Below are 5,914 nucleotides of genomic sequence, written 5' to 3' on the forward strand. Positions count from 1 at the left end.
ATTTTGGGATTTAGAATAGTTTTGTAAATTTTTAAAAATACATTTAACTTGAATGCTAATTTATTTAAATTATGTAGATTTTTCTTATAATTTTGATATTAGTTTAAAGATTTTGATTGGATTCAATTTATTTATTTGTTGATTACTATTTTATTAAATTGTGTAGGTCTTATGGAGGAAGTGAAGCAAGAAAACCTCAAGATTAAGGAACAATTTATCCATATGCAAACAACACTCTCCCAACTTCAAAGTTTCATTTCCTCCTAATTTACTGGACAATTCATTCCTCCTAATCCTAGCTAATTTGTTTTTTTTTTCTAAACTATTTTAAATTTACGAAATTTTTTATTTAGTTGGATATTATTTTGTATGGGGGTGTATATATTTTTTATTAGGATATTTTCAACTATATAGGATGTATATAGTTGGATAAATATTTATTTTCAGCCTTTTGATATATTGTTATTTTATTTATTATTGAAAATTTTCTATTTTTATTTATATTTTTTAGATTTTTATATTTTTATTTATAATTTTGTAATTTATATAGAAGATCACTCGGAAACTCCGTTGTCATCAGAAAGTCCTCGGAAACAAGATCTTTTGGAAATCTCTCGGAAAACTTATCTCTTGGAAATCCCTTGAAAACATGAAGCCCTTGGAATTTCGTTGGAAATCTGGACTCTTGGAAATTTGTTGGAAAGTAAGTGCCCTTGAAAATCTCTCGGTAATTTAGCGTCCTTGGAAATCCCTTGGAAATAATTCACCCTTGGAAATCTGTCGGAAATTTCCGACGGATTTCAGACGATTTCTGATTTCCGACAAGTAGTTTCCGAGGACTTTTTATTCTCGGTAAATCGTTGGAAAATGCCGTTTCCGAAGGTTTACCGACGATTCTCTCTGTCGAAAATTGGCTGTTTTCTTGTAATAACATTTAACTCATTTTCTGTAAAACTGATTAAAAATCTGTTTTTTATAAATATATATTGTTATTTATATATATATATATATATTGTCATTTTATATCAACAACAGAAACTTCCAAACTTTATCAAGCGATAATTGGAAATTCCATGATTTTCTTAATAATAAAATATATCTTATTTGAGTTAAATTTGAGTTAGATACCAAAAAATATGTAAATATTATATATTAAAACATATTTTGGTCGGAAATTGGATAATCTTGAATTTTGAATTCTTATACAATCACACCTAATCACATGATAAAGTAAAACATGAATTTTTTTCTTTAACGTCCTCTATACTTTTATAATGTTTAAAGTACCTTAATTCAATTTTACAACAAACAGTTGTATATTCAGTGCTGTGTTTCAATCTGAATGATGAAACCGACGACAAAACTACCATGAATGATTATTACATTTGAATTCATATACAAGCTCATAGATGTATTTTGTATGATTTAATTATACTATCTCATCTTTGATTTTTTATCTTTTGGTAATTACACAGCTCGTAATCGTGTATGTCAGTATGACTTCGAGCTTTCGGCGAAAAAATCATTTGTAATAAATCGTCGTTCAAAACCACAATACGTGTTACCAGGAGGAGCACAAAGCAGTTAAAGTCAATTTGTATCATTCTAGTTATCAACCTATGTCCATCAATCTCAAGTTATCGACTGAAGAATAATCCATTTTTGGACAAGAGATAAAGTAAATACCCTGACATTGAGGGACCAATTATAGCTACAATACAAAATAATAACTATAGATTTTCAAATTGTCAATAATATAATGGAAAGCACTAGTTAACACAGTGTAATTATGCTTCTCAAGATTTGTCTATAACAATGAATAGTTGAATACAATATATAACCACTTGAACAAGATTTTATGTGATTTTGTATTTATCCTTTCAACATGATATCTGTGCATTCAAAAAAAAAAAAACATGATACCTGTATGTTTGTGGGCTATCGACGACATACATACGAAAGTTCTTTTCCAAAAAAAAATTAAAAAAAAAGAAAAAAAGAGGAAAAGAAGAAGGTTCTTCGTTTATGAAGTTTTTCATCTCCAATTGTTTTGGTCTAAATTTAGCGATTGTGAAGTAAAAGAAAAACAAGAGGCAGATACCAAAGTATATATATAAATATATATTTGGTCGAAATAATTTTATGGATCGGATTTTCTTGGTGGTAAATTTGAACCAGATCAAAATGAAACTAATTAAGAAGGTATATAAAAATTTAGCATCTATGATTTTATAAATTTGTCTTTGTATTCTTCAGCTTTAATCTTATCTTGTTAATTAACTAAACAATTTCTTCAGAAAATGATAGTATATTACTATATTATGTCTTTGATGGTTGTGATTTCACTTTAAAAAAGATTCTCAGTTTGGAGTTGAAGATTCACAAAAGAAGAATAACAATACTGATCGATCTGTTCTTAGTTTCTTCTTTGGAGTTGAAGATTCTCAAAAGAAGAATAAAACTCTTCTAGGCTTTCAAAGCACACTCCCATAGTCCCATGTTTATGAAATGACCACGTTCACTTCAAAGCACACTCCCATAGTCCCATGTTTAGGCGAGTACCCCACACCTCTCTTTCCTCTTAGGACATTATTCATTTATAAATACATAAATATAATCAATATTAAATAATACGTAAAATAAATTGATTGTATACATGATTTTTTTTTTGGATTTTCAAAAATACCCCATAAAATAATATTTTTGAAAAAATATTATTTTATGGTGTTTATATTAAAAAATATCTCTTTTCTATGTTATTTTTCAAAAGTATTATTTTATGGTGTTTATTTTAAAAAATACTTATTTTCAATATATAAAATAATTAAATTTTAAACCATAAACCCTAAATACTAAACTCTACTCTCTAAAAGCTATACTCTATATATAGAATTGAGAACTAAAACCAAACTGAGAGCTCAAACCAAAAAAAAATTTAAAAATAATTTAACATATTGTAATTATGTAAAAAAAAGATAAAAATGAAAACGTTAAAAAATGATATTTTTAAAAAAAAGTATCTCAACAAAAATATCTATAAAATATTCTCATTTTTCTTTCATAAACTATAGTTTTAAATCGAAAACATATAGTATTCGTAAATTTAACATAATACTTTTTCATGCTTATATATTATCCTAGATTAAGTTAGTTCAATAATATTAAATATTCAGTATTTATCATTTAAGTTTTGAACAATTAAATTATTATTTTGGAAAAAGACTTTGGATTCCAATATGTCACGAGACTTTTGGGCGTAGCATATTATTAAATTAGTCTTCTGCTGCTCTCCCCAGTTCCCACATCCAAAAACTCATAAAAACTAAGATTTCCTTTTTTGATATGTACTATTTGAATTTTAAATGTTTATGATATTGCATCCTTGAAACGAAAATTGGAATTTAAAGTTAACTTACTATTGTCTGATTGCCTCTTACCAAACAATACTTTTCTAAACAGATATAATTGTATTAAACTACTATTTATACTTAATAGTATCCCCAAGTACCAATATTATCCGGATAAGATTGCCCTGACTCCTAACTCATCATATTCTTGTTGAGTCATCCTACCATACTAAATTATAGTACAACATATACTTAAAATTAATAAATAATTTATCGAGCAACTAAGATATATATACATATATATATATATATATATCATTAAAAAAATTATTAAGTCTGAAAATATAAAGACGTCTCAGTGTACTAAAATATTCTTCTAAAATTTTACAAATTCTGATTTGTTATAAGATATTACACCCTGTTAATTTATACCGCTACATGCGTTTCCAATTTCTTTTTACACTAGTGAGTAGTGAAGTACAATTGTATAATTAGAATTTAGAAGAAACATGATGTCATGGTCTCGTTCGACTTTTTTATTACGCAATAATTTTTTTCTTTTAAATATATAGTAGTATATAAACTATTGCTCTATTTGTCATGTATATCGACATGCCGTTAAATGGTATGTTCATTGTTCAAAACAAAAACAAAAAAGATCAATAGGTAGTCAACTCTATATGGAACAGAAGATGATATATATCGACATGCCGTAAAAGGCGCAATCGGATGTATTTTTAGGCAAAGTATAGCCTACGTTAATTTGCTTTCTTTATCCTATTTTATATTATTCTCCTTTATTTATAATAAGTCGACAAAGCATCCAAAAATAAAATAAAAGTGTCGACTGATATATATAGAAAACCAATGTGAGTGACTTTTTATCTGTCTTCCTTTTTTTAACAAATTGAGTGACCTGCGGTCCACTTTAATGGTGAAAGCAACGTATCTTTCGATTATGCCTCTTAAAAAAAAAAGGATTATGCCTCTTAAAAAAAAGGGAACCAAATCTCTTTTATTCAAAAGATGCGTGCCGTGATTATTTCCCTCGTGTTTATCGAGTTAAAAGATAGAGATGAGATGACGGAGAAACGTAAGTTGAACACTGTTCTCTCATTCAAACAAGTAAGGTATCTAAAACAAAGAGATTACATATTGTACAAATCTTTCATAAAAATCGTTTGAACTTGATATTTTAAGTGATTTGTGTGAAATTTACAAATCTTATGTTATTCAATTATGAATTTTAAAAAGTATATTAAAATTCACTGTTATTGAACTGATGATTTAAAAATCTACTTTAAAATCTATTGTTATTGAACTGATTATTTAAAAATCTACTTTAAAATCCACAGTTATTCAAAACAATTTTGTGGATTTGAATTTTAATGTTTTTTTAGGATTCTGGAGGATTTGAGAGGATTTGTTTAGTTAAAAATACAGAAATCTAAATCTCATGGTTTTAGGTGGGATTTGAAAGAATTTTACAGAAAAGCATATCAACTTTCCTAAAATCTATTAAAATTCTAAATTTCCTAAATCCCATCAAATTCTCCAAAATCATAGTTTGAATACACCCCCTTAATGCTTGGACTTTTTGTACTGGGATACCTCAATAATTGGTTTCAAGCTCTTACAGTACAAAAGGGAGATAGATATAGTGGAATCAAAAGTCTTCAAGAAGAGTTGAAGGCTATTGATAATGAAGATAAGTCTTACGAGTCTTTTTGGCTTTGGGAGAGTTAGGACTTAGGAGACATCTATACAGTTTCTAGGATCTTGATTGCAGTATAAGATCAAGATAACAAAGAAACGTTTCTCAACCTCCACAACTATAGTCGAGATCTCTTGGCTCGTCCAACATACAGAGAGACAGAGCCGTATATATACCGTTTAATGCCTTTGTAATACATCCATATGGTGTAAACTCAGACATAGTTAATTAAGTTAGAAGAGAAACAACATCTTTTCGTATACGGTAAAAAAAAAAAGCAAGGCCGGAACTATAGCAAAAAGATTAGGATTTTAAATTTGATTAAATCACCAACTCATAGAGAAGAGTGTATACAAATGTATCCGAATATTAACAGAATGCATGATATTGGTCTATGCTTCATCTCATCTTTACACAACATATATAATCCTATGCTAGCCCCCTAAGAGGCACTACTTGTTGGAACAGAAGACGCCTCCGGCTGAGCCTCACTGGCCATAGTTTCCGGCAGTGAGGGTTCTTGCTGAGTCACCGGTGGAGTTTCTGGTAGTGAGGTTTCTTGCTCGGCCACTGGCGGAGCATCTGTGACGGAGGGGGCAAGAATTTCTGAAGTCTTGAACTTGTTGATGTAGTAGCTAAGAGACGGACCACTGTAATCCACTGGTTTTGGTCGAGACGGGGGCTCTTTGCCGACTTGGAGGAGTATAGAGGAAGCTGAAGCGATTGCGATAAGGGCAATGCCTGCTACGATTGCTGCTGTGTTCTCAGCCCCATCAGATGAAGATCCTGCAGTACCTGAGCTTATCGCGCTCTCTGCAACATATACTGCAGGCTAAAGTGACAAGAAAAGCTA

At 29.2% G+C, this 5,914-nt stretch overlaps 1 pseudogene; it reads right to left on the reverse strand.

The window, feature by feature from the left end:
* LOC104737870 overlaps window positions 5,352-5,914 on the reverse strand; it is a 3,857-nt pseudogene continuing 3,294 nt past the window's right edge.

Source organism: Camelina sativa, chromosome 13, assembly GCF_000633955.1.
Source record: "Camelina sativa cultivar DH55 chromosome 13, Cs, whole genome shotgun sequence".
Classification (NCBI taxonomy): domain Eukaryota; kingdom Viridiplantae; phylum Streptophyta; class Magnoliopsida; order Brassicales; family Brassicaceae; genus Camelina; species Camelina sativa.